This window comes from Orycteropus afer, unplaced genomic scaffold (genome assembly GCF_000298275.1).
Source record: "Orycteropus afer afer isolate SDZICR_OR568_19922 unplaced genomic scaffold, OryAfe1.0 scaffold00172, whole genome shotgun sequence".
NCBI lineage: Eukaryota > Metazoa > Chordata > Mammalia > Tubulidentata > Orycteropodidae > Orycteropus > Orycteropus afer.
In genome coordinates, this window is record NW_006921759.1 from 6,524,663 (window position 1) to 6,536,811 (window position 12,149).

General features: G+C 38.2%; 1 non-coding gene across 1 annotated transcript; it reads right to left on the reverse strand.

Annotated features, from left to right (window-relative positions):
• Positions 1-449: 449 nt before the first annotated feature.
• On the reverse strand, positions 450-556 carry LOC122150559. The gene has a single exon (XR_006163726.1). It is a non-coding gene; the product is annotated as a U6 spliceosomal RNA (small nuclear RNA).
• Positions 557-12,149: the final 11,593 nt, after the last annotated feature.

Sequence of the window (12,149 nt, forward strand, 5' to 3'; positions counted from 1 at the left end):
ACAAACTAAAAAAAAAAAAAAAATTGGGGCAGTGCACCCAGGCTCTGTCCGCGCACACAAATTAGGATGGAATTCCTGCGTGCCTAGAAGGTGGGTGGGAGTGAGGGATGGCTGCACCTCCATTCACCTAGAGTATGTGAAGTCTAAGAATAACAAGGGGAATGTAACACCTTTACAATCTTTTGTCCTGAGTATGCTTGTGGTTCCTGGCAAGTGGAGTCTTTTCTTAAGTCCCTGGAATCTGGGAGAATGCTGTTGCTTTAAATATCCAAAATAGTCCAACCATTTGTTAACATTCAAAATGGCTGCACCCTGGACAGGCAAAAGTCCACAGCTTAGCCTGCCTTCTTCTTCACTCCTTCCCCTTTTATTAACCAGCCACAAGTACAGTCCTCCGTGCAGCCCTTAACTAGCAGGGCCAATTTTTAGGTTTATTCTTAGGTCCTAAAAAAAATACGGAATGCTTCACAAATTTGCATGCCATCCTTATGCAGGAAGCATGCTAATCTTCTCTGTATCATTCCAATTTTAGTATATGTGCTGCCAAAGCAAGCACATCCTCTGATTTTTTGACTGTTGCTTCCATGAGTGTTGATTGTGGATCCAAGTAAAATGAAATCCCTGACAACTTCAATCTTTTCTCCATTTATCATGATGTTGGTAATTGGTCCAGTTGTAAGGATTTTTGTTGTCATTGTTGTTGTTGTTTAATGTTGAGGTTTAATCCATCCTAAAGGCTCTAGTCTTTGATCTTCATCAATAAATGCTTCAAGTTCTCTTTACTTTCAGCAAGCAATTTGTGTCATATGGAGATGGCAGGTTGTTAAAAAGTCTTCCCTCAATCCTGATGCTACCTTCTTCATATAGTTCAGCATCTCAGATGATTTTCTCAGCATACAGATTGAATAAGTATGGTGAAAAGATACAACACTGACATATACCTTTCCTAATTTTAAACTATGCAGTATCTGCTTGTTTTGTTCAACAGACTACCTCTTGATCTATGTACAGATTTGTCATGAGCACAATTAAGTGTTCTGGAATTTCTATTCTTCATAATATTTTTCATAACTTGTTATGATCCACACAGTCAAATACCTTTGCATAGTCAATCAAACACAGGTAAACACCTTTCTGGTATTGTTTGCTTTCAGCCAAGATCCATCTGACATCAGTAATGATATTCCTTGTTCCACGTCCTCTTCTGAAGCTGACTTGGATTTCTTGAAGTTCCCTGTGAATGTACTGCTGCAACCATTTTTAAATTTTCTTCAGCAAAATTTTACTTGCATATGATATTAGTGATATTGTTCGATAATTTCCACATCTTGTTGGATCAGCTTTCTTTGGAATGGAATATCTTCCAGTTGGTTGGCCTTGTAGGTCTCTTCCAAATTTCTTGGCATAAATGAGTGATCACCTTTAGCATTGCCTCCATTTATTAAAACATATCAATGGCTATTCTGTCAATTCCTAGAGCCTTATTTATTTACCAATTCCTTCACTGAAGGTTGGAACCCTTCCTCAGTACCATGGGTTCTTGATCATATGCTACCTCCTGAAATGACTAAACATTGACTATTTCTTTTTGGTACAATGACTACTAGAAATTAAGCTACAATGATTAAACTGTTATGTCATTGGTACAGTAATAAATGCACAAATAAATGGAAAACAATGAAAACTTCAGCAACACATCCATACATATAAAGATACATGTGCATTTTAATGTAACATACGGTCGTTGAGTCGGATCCGACTCATAGCAACCCCTCCTTGGGTTTCCGAGGCAGTACCACTACAGAAGTAATTGCCCAACCTTCCTTCTGAGGAGTGGCTGATGGGTTTGAACAACCAGCCTTCTGCTTAGCAATCAAATGCCTTAGGCACTATGCCACCAGTGCACCTGTGTGTGTGTGTATGTGTGTGTGCTGTAGAGTGATATTTCCCTTATTTCTAAATTTTCTAAAGTGAATGGATACTCTTTATTTCACTGTAGCTTTGAAAGTGTTATTTGCAAGCATAAACATGCCACTCTGATCTCCATCTCCTATCTTTGTAGCTCACATATTCTTAAAGTCCTAGTCTAACAAGTCTATCAGACCTTTGGAGCTTTTGGTCTATTTAAACACAAATTCTCATTACTCTTTATATATACTCACTTTCCTTTTTATCCATTTCAGATTCCATATTGCAGCATCATAATTGTCTACATGCCTACCCCTTCAGATTATTCCCTATGTAATTTGTTGTAATACTATATAATACTGTTGAGTTGATTCCTGATTCATGGACACTCCATGCACAATGAAATCAGACTATTGTGATCAATATGGTTTTCACTGGCTGATTTTATGGAAATAGATTTCCAAAGCTTTCTTCTTAGTGAGTCTTATTCTGAAATTTCCACTGATATCTGTTCACCCTCATAGCAACACACACACTTCCACTGACAGGCAGGTGGTGGTTGCTCTTGAGGTGCATTGCCCAGGAATTGAGCCCTGATTTCCTGCATGGAAGGTGAGGATTCTATCTCTGAACCACCATTGTCTCTCCCTACATTACACTCATGGAAAAAATTCCCAACACTCTTTCAACTCAACTTTCCTTTTTCTCTGTTTTTCATAACATCATCTGAGTTTGGCTAGAAGAAGCAAAGAACCTTGATAACTGGTTTTACTGAAAATTAATAGCCATAAACTCCAGTAGGCTCATAAGCCAACCAGTTGCCATCAAGTCATTCTGACTCATGGAAACCTCATGTGTTGCAGAGTAGAACCGTACCCCATAAAGTTTTCATGGCTACAACCTTTTAGAAGTGAATCACCATGCCTTCCTTTTAAGGCATCTCTGAGAAGGTTTAAAATTATAACATTTCAATTAGTAGCTGAGCTCTTAATTGTGCCACCAGCATTTTAATAATAATTGTCTATAATATACTCTTCCTCTCTTCCACACTCTCAATTTTTTAATTAAAAAAAAAAATTTCTTCTCTCCTCAAACTTCCAACAGTATATTATTTTACACTATTTAGTATTTTCTGAAAATCAAAGTAATCAGAACAGAACCATGTGATCTCCTTACCATAAAATCTACCAATCCACCTGTATCCAAATCTATGTTCTTACCTCTATTTTTTTATAAATGCTGAAATATCCAGGTTCCTATCCTAGGTGGTTCAAACCCACCAGCTACTCAGTGGAAGGAAGATGGGGCAATCTACTTCCATAAAAATTTATCACCTTGGAAACCCAATGCGGGTCACTATGAGTCAGAATCAACTTGATGGCTGTGGGTTTGTTTTTTTTTTTTTTTTTAATGCAAGGCTAGCCTCTCCTTTGGGAGCTCTGGTGATGTAGTGCCTAAGGCATTGGGCTGCTAACCAGAAGGCTGGTGGTTTAAACCCACCAGTCACTTCTCAGAAGGAGGGTTGGGCAATCTACTTCCATAGCGATACTGCCCTGGAAACCCACGTCTCTATGAGTCAGACCCGACTCGATGGCAGTGAGGTTTTCTTTTTTTCTTTTTTTTTTTCTTTTTTAGAGTTTTAGCCTGTCCTTTGGTGCATTGAACTATATATTCTTCTGTTGCTCTTGAATGAATATTTTTTTTTTTACTTTCCATAAGATCTTTACTATTGGTATATAGCCATGCTGTTTTACTCACTATTTGAAAAAGAAACAAGTTACAGTCCCAATTTTCTTCCCTTTACAGAAGAATTCTCATTATCTCTTTAGTATTATGACCAGCCTTTTGCCCTGAGAAGTCAACTAACATTGTCCTGTCTCTTACATCTGATATTTTCATCTTGTGAAAGCTAATGGCCAGTTCTCATTTTTTATTGTGTTTGAACTCTCAGAACACTTAACATGGTTGTTCACCTTCATCTTTCTTGAAGTTCTTTCTTCATCTGGCTTCCATGACACCACACGTTCCTAAGATTTTCTGGCTCCTTCTCTTCTTCCTGGTGTCTATGTTTTGGAGTGTGCCAAGGCTCAGCATCCCATCTTTAGCATTTTATTATCTACACCCACTTGCCCACCAAAGTTTGATTTAAAAAAAAAAAAAAAAACTTCCAAGAGTAGTAAAATTTCAACAAAAACCTAGATAATGTATAGTATCAAGTTTTAAGGAAATCTGGTGATAGAGTGGATAAGGCATTTGGCTGCTGACAAGGTTGGAGGTTTAACCATGGGAGGAAAATGAGACAATCTACTTCCATAAAGATTTGCAACCTTGGAAACTCAAGGGGGGTCACTGTGAGTTAGAATTGACTCGATGGCAATGAGTCTGGGTTTTTTTTTTTTTTTTTTTTTTATCAAATATCTGAAGAATGTATTTTTGACAGAGAAATCATAACAAGATAAGGTCTAAGGGAGAAAGGATTTGGCCAGAAGTTCAGTGTGTCTGTAGCAGAGAGAAGAGGAGGTAAAAGTAGGAATTGGGGTTAGAGGGATATGCAAGAAATGGTAATATGGTGAAGATAGAGACAACATAAAGGGCTGATTGTTTGGAATGAATGTGAAGATGTGAAGTGCAATGGAGACTGGGACTCAAAAACTTCCAGGTTATGTCCTGAGTAACTACATGAATGATGATGCCTATTTCTTGAAGGGAAATCTGTTTGGTCAGGGGTGTGAGGCAGGAAACCAAAAGTTTAGTTTGAGATGTATCTTAGACATTGAAGAAGAGAAAAAGAATATAAATATACATGAGTACAAAGTTCTTAAGAGAACAAGAATTGGTATTCAAAACTATAAGACTGGATAAGATCAACTAATGAGTGGTTGTAGATAGTAAAAGGATATTGAATGATGCAGGAATCATCAAAACAAGATGGAAGGAGTACACAGAGTCACTGTACCAAAAACAATTGATTGACATTCATTTATTTTAGGAGGTGGGATATGGTCAAGAACCAATGGTATTGAAGGAAGAAATCAAAGCTACACTGAAGGAATTGGCAAAGAACAAGGCTCTAGGAATTGACGGAATACCCATTAAGATGTTCTAACAAATGGATGTCATTCCATAGGTACTCACTCGTCTATGCCAAGAAATTTGGAAGACAGTTACCTGGACAAATGCCTGGATGGGATCCATATTTTTACCCATTCCAACAAAAGGTGATCCCACAGAATGTGGAAATTATCTAACACTAATATCACATGCAAGTAAAATCTTGCTGAGGATGATTTAAAAAATTGTTGTAGCAATATATTGATAGAGAACTTCAGAAATGCAAGCTGGATTCAGAAGAGGATGTGGAACAAGGGATATCATTGCAGATGTAAGATGAATCTTGGCCTTTCAGCAGAGAATACCAGAAAGATGTCTACTTATGTTTTATTGACTATGCAAAAGCATTCACTGTGTGGATCATAACAAATTATGGATAACATTGAGAAGAATGGGAATTTCAGAACATTTAATTGTGCTTGTGAGGAATCTGTACATAGATCAGGAGGCTGTCATTCGAACAGAGCAAGGGGATACTGCATGGTTTAAACTCAGGAAAGCAATGTGTCAGGTTTGTATCTTGTCACCAAACTCATTCAATCTGTAAGAAGGTGGATTGTATGAAGAAGAGCATGGCATCAGGATTGAAAGAAGATTCATTAACAACCTACAATATGCAGATGACACAACTTTGCTTGCTGAAAGTGAAGATGACTTGAAGCACTTATTGCTGAAGATTAAAGACACCAGTCTGTAGTATGGATAACATCTCAACATGAAGAAAATGAAAATCCTCACAACTGGATCAATAAGCAGCATCATGACAAATGGATGAAAGATTGAAATTGTCAAAGATTTCATACTACTTTGTTCCACAATCAACACCAATGGAAGATGCAGTCAAGAAATCAGAAGATGTATTGCACTGAGCAAATCTGCTGCAAAAGACCTCTTTAAAGTGCCGAAGAGCAAAGATGTCTCTTTGAAGACTAGGGTGTGCCTGACCCAAGCCATGATTTTTTTCAGTGCCTCATATGCATGTGAAAACTGGACAATTAATAAGGAAGACTGAGGAAGAGTTGATGCTTTTGGGTTGTGGTTTGGTGAAGAATACTGAAGTTACCATGGACTACCAGATGAACTAACAAATCTGTCCTGGAAGAAATGCACCCATAATGCTCCTTGGAAGTGAGAATGGCCAGACTTCATCTCATCTACTTTGGTCACACTGTCAGAATGGACCACTCCCTGGAGAAGGATATCATGCTTGGTAAAGTGGAGGGTCAATGAGAAAGGGGAAGGCCCTCAACAAGATGGCTTGACACAGTGGCTGCCACGATGGGCTCAGGTATAACAAGGATTGTGAGGCTGGCACAGGACCATGCATTGTTTCTTTCTGTTGTACAACTCATAGGATCCCTATGAGTTGAAACTGACTTGACAACATCTAACAACAACAACTAAAATAGCATATATTCTAGGTTCTCTTTACCTTTCTTTTCTTTTTCCATAAAAGTTATGTCAATCTGATATTTATATCCTTATATTTTATCCATTTTAAAGTCATCTTTTCCCCTCTATATTGCATAGATCATAAAGGCAGGGACTTTGTTTATCTTTTTATCCACTGTATCAACAATGCCTTACATTTTTTGCTCCATATTGTTGTTCATAGCTTCCATCAAGTTCATTTTCTAATTCCAGTGACCTCATATGACAGAGGAGAATTTGCTTGTAGGATTTTCTAGCCTATAATCTTTATGGGAACAGCTCTCCAGGTCTTTCTCCTGAAGAGCTGCCAGGTGGGTTTGAACTGCCAAACTTTTAGTTAGCAGCTAAGCGCTAACATTGTGCCACCAGGACTCCTTAAGCCTATGTTAAATGAATGATTACATTGTGTTCCCAAAGTGCATCTATCAAAAGGAGTGGAATAGTCAATTATGCTGTAAATTACTGAGATTCTGGTAAAATGACGAAAGAAATATTTCCACTGATGAAATTGTCGAGAGTATTTTCAGTAAAGCTCAACTGCGAAGAGTTGAAAAATGAATTGGGAAATAAGAAAAATAAATAAATAAATTATATATATATATATATATATATATATATATATATATTTTTTGGTTAACTCTTGAGAAATATTTTTGGCCAGAAGCCACAGACAAATGAGGCCCAAGCTTGGAGGGCACAGGATATCAAGGGAATTATATGAACTAACCATGACTCCGTCTTTGTTTGGATTTGCTGGAAAACAGCAAATCAAATTTTGGGTTTGCCACAGGATAATTTTTATAGTTAATTTTGTTTGATTCTTCTCTCATTTCTTCACTTTACCTTATTAAGTAGTTCTCTAAAGTTAGTGTGTATCATAATTACCTGAAGGGCTTACACAAAACACAAATGCTGGACCCCATCTTTAGTTTCTGATTACATAGTTCAGGGTAAGCCCAAGAATGTGCATTTCTATCAAGTTCTGAGATGATACTCATGCTGCTAGCCAAGGACACCACACCTCGAGAAACACAGCCATTTGTTAATGCTGACTTGGAAAAGGTCATGAAACAATGAAAGGAAAGAACAGAAGAAAATAGAGGGGATGCATGAGAAAAGTCTAAAATTGCAGGAGATATATATATATATATATAATCAAAGAGTGGAATACCCAGACATTTCTGAAGGTTAAAAATTAGGCTGCCATTTGACACATCCTAAGATATTCTCCTCATTGCCAAAAGAAGACAAAGTCTGTCTTCATAGATTGCATGCCAACACACATTTCAACAGAGCAATCTTTGGTCTAAAATAAATACCAGCTGAACTTTCCTGACAAGTCATATTGCCAAGGCTTTAATGACAGCAAGTCATCTGTATTTCCACACTGAGTTTGCAATAATACTCAACATTCATAACTTAACAATATGATGAAGTGTCAAGATCCAAAAGATCATTATGAGACCAGAATGATAGATCAGTTGAAGTAAATGATAAAGCCTAGATATCCTCACACATGGCTCAAGCTCATTCCATATTTTCCATAGTGAAATTATTATTTCTACTTTGTTGTTGTTGTTGTTATGTGCCGTCGAGTCAAACCCGACTCATAGCGACCCCTCCTTGGGTTTCCGAGGCAGTATCACTACGGAAGTAGGATTGCCCAACCTTCTTTCCGAGGAACATTTTTTAATATATTTTTGTTATTTTGGTGTTTTCACTGGGTCCTTTCATACATCAAGCTACTGTTATGTTACTCTCCATGGACAAATTTCATGGAACTGGATTGCCCCATATACCCAGACCTTCTTTTCAGCCCCACATTGGCAATCTCTCTTCATGACTTGTATTTTCTCTCTTTATTATAAACATCTATTGTTAAATATTCATAAATGTAAAAGGACGTAATTGTGAAATAATAAAATCTACAACTACATCTCTTCCATTTATGTATAAAGATTCTTAAATTTTGAAGTTTTGTGTTTTCCTTTTTTTTAATGTCTGCTGCATCACAGAAAGAATTTCATTAGAGCAATAGGAAAACTTCATAAAATTTTACAAAGAACTTGCTAGAGTAACTCATTGTTGTTGTTGTTATGTGCTGTCGAGTCGGCCCCGGCTCATAGCAACCCCTCCTTGGGTTTCCGAGGCAGTATCACTACGGAAGTAAGATTGCCCAACCTTCCTTCCGAAGAGTGGCTGGTGGGTTTGAACCGCCAGCCTTCTGGTTAACAGTCAAGTGCTTTTAGCCACTATGCTACCAGAGCTCCTAGATAGTAGGTGCTTAATAAACATTTATTGAAAACAGAATTAAATAAATGAATCAATTGGTGAATATTTTAAAGGCTTCATCTTTAGACATTTTTGTTTTGGGTTTGACCAGATACTGTTTTCCTGGGAAATGTCTTCAACTACTGCTGTGCACTCCCAAATTTCAGAAATTCATATTTTACTGTGTACTTCATCATTCAAATTAGACATAATCGGCTTCTGAATGTGAAAATCCATATCTTTCTAATCTGCTCTCCTTACTCATGTTTCCTACAACAGCAAATAATTTCAGGTTTAAACAAAAGGTAGAAATTTCAGTATTTACCTGATATCTCCTTGACCTCCTATATCTAACAAAGGACAGTTCTGTGCATTTACTTCTCACTTTAAGATATAATTCAAATCATACTATTCCTTTCTATGATCATTGCCAACATTTTATTTCAAACCTCATTATTTTTCTGCTAGATTCTGATACTGTTCATTCCTCATTCTATTCATGTTCCAAATGATTTCGGAACTCCCTGTGTTGAACAGGTATCTGAGGACATTGTTCTTGTTCTATGATCTCCTTGGACATTTGAAGTGCAGCCTCTTTAGCATTTTAGGTTGTTCATAATCCAAGCCCAAATTTCTGTTTCAAGACCAAGCTCACGACTGCCTTTCATATAGCCCACTTTTGTACAAGATTTTATGTTTAATTTAATATTTGTTTTTATCCAATAACGTATTTATATATATTTTCTAAAACTCAAATGCTACTTCAAAGCTTAGAAGTATGGAAATTACCTACCTTACTTCACCCTAATTTTGATATCTGCTCCACAGAAGAACTTCTTTTAACTCTCCTAGCTGTTTCTAAGTAACATATTAATATGAATATTTTTAAAATTTTTGTTTCTACTTCCTATTGGGGAAGATGTTGTGTTATCTCTGTTAACTGTTTCTTCCCTCCTCTCAACCCACTCCTAAACCTTTCCTCCCTTGATCTCAGTAGAGTTATAACTTTAGGTTAAATGATTATTCATGGTTTACAATTTTAGTGCCATTTTAACTTTAACCACAGCTGGCCCATAGACTCAGAGAAGCCGAAGTATTGGTTCTCCCAGCTATGATTACATTTCTTGTCTTTAAAATCTTCATTTTTCATTAGATCATGTTGATTCCCCACTTAACCCTTCCCTTGTTTTCTATATACTTATGACTAATTCAATACAATTCTTCTGTGGATTGGGATTCTGTTGTGCTGCCTACATCTGTCCGTGAGTGAAAAATCCACCATTCGGCCTGAAGATCTTGGATTAATCATTTGTTGGAGTCAACAGCCAGTACACTGCCTGCCGGCCTTGAGCTCCTCAGCCCCTGCAGCTGCAAGAGTCGGGAAAATCCTCCAGCTTGACATTTGTTCAAGGAATTTGGATTTGCCAGCTTCTATAAGCTTGTCAATCATTTGACTGAAGTTGAGCCATGGGGCCAGCACACTGATTTTGGACTTCTAAACTCCCAAACTAAACAGAGAAAGAGTTGTGATCTCCAGTTTTACAAGACATGTGGAGAGAAAAACCTCCCCAAGAGCCAGTGCCTGGAATTCAGACTTCTATCCTCCAGAATATATCCGGACACTTCCTAGATGACTGAAAAGGTGTGACATTCCCCTTGTTACTCTTATACTCCATACCTGCTTGGTGAACGGAGGTTTGGCCATCCCCCACTCCCACTCACCTTCTGGGCCTGCAGGAACTCCATCCCACTCTGTGTGCTTGGACAGAGCCCAGGTGCCCTGCCCCTGCCCTCCCCAATTTTTTTTTCTTTTCTCTTTCTTTTTTCTGGTTTTTAGATTACTTGCTATTGTCTGTTTTAAAACTACTACTATTATTAATACTTTTGACCTTTTTACTATTACTCCACTCCCAGGTCCTAGTTTTCAGCTTTTTTCTTTTCCCTGTTACTGGTTGCAAAATTTTTTTCTTCTTCTTCCTCATGGTTAACCCTGTTCCTTGTTTTTCTTCTTGCATTTTTCCCATTTTTTCTTAATTATTCTTCTTCTCTGCCTTTTTTCTCTTACTGCCCTACCCCCAGATATTGCAGGTTTTCTTGTTTTTTCACTGACCTTCTTGTTTGTACAGAGGGCACAGACATTTTGATTGTTTACAAGTGGCGGTCATTTTGGATATTTAAAGTGACCAAGGGTGCAGCTATTTTGAATGTTTAAAAACAGCAGCCATTTTGTATATTTAAAGTGACTGAGGGTGAAGCCATTTTGAATGTTTACAAGCAGCAGCCATTTTGGATATTTAAAGTGACCCAGGGCACAGCCATTTTTAATGTTTACAAGTTGCAACCATTTTGGATTTTAAAGTGATAGCATTCTCATTTGGATTCCAGGGACCTAAGAACAGGCAGCAAGGGAGGAAGCAGGGAGAGGACAGAAAAGGCAAAGGGGACCAGAACATATTGAGGAGTCAGACACAGAGACCCAGGTGAAGAGAGGGAACCCAGGCCATGCCCCCCCAAAGAGTGAGGTGGGAAGGCAGGAAGAGGACAGAAAAGGCAAAGTGTATAGGAACAGATAAAGGAGTCAACCTCAGGGAGGAGAGGGAACCCAGGCCACCCCCCCCCAAGCAGCAAGGCAGGAAGCAGGAAGAGGACAGGAAAGGCAGAGGAGACTGGAACAGATTGAAGAGTGAGCTGTAGGGAACCAGCTAAGGGTGGTTGGAGGGGTTTCCAACAGCTAAGGGAGACAAACTTGTCTGTTGGTTTGTCCTACTGTGGTGACATGTTGCTGTGAGTCTTGAGACTGTGCCACTGGTGTTTCAAACCCAGTGGGGTGAACATGGTGCACAGGTATCAGCCTTGCTTGCAGACTGAGACAGACTAGAAAGGAGGAGGCCATCCACTTCTCAAAGAATTGGCCAGGGAAAACCTTATGAATAGCAGAGAAACACTGTCTGATACATAATTGTACAAATTTATGAATAGTCCAGAAACATTGTCCAATACAGAGGAGGAAGATGACTCACTTAGCTTAGAAAGCTCCCAATGTAGGACTGGTAAAGAGCTGCATTATCAGAGAAAAATCAGCCTCACTCATATGGATAAGGTAAAGTTTTTGAGACCTCCATTTGCTGATGTGGCACCACTCAAATTGAAGAGAAGCAGCTACAGACATCCACTAATCACTGGAACATGGAATGTATTAAGTATGAACCTAGGAAAGTTGGAAGTTGTCAAAAATGAAAGGAACACATAAAGATTGATATCCTAGGCATTAGTGAGCTGAAATGGACTGGTTTTGGCCATTTTGAATCTGTTCCTATACACTTTGCAACAGTAGATCATGTGATCTACTATGCCGGGAATGACAGTTTGAAGAGGAATGGCATGGCATTCATCATCACAAAGGATGTTTCAAGATCTTTCCTGAAGTA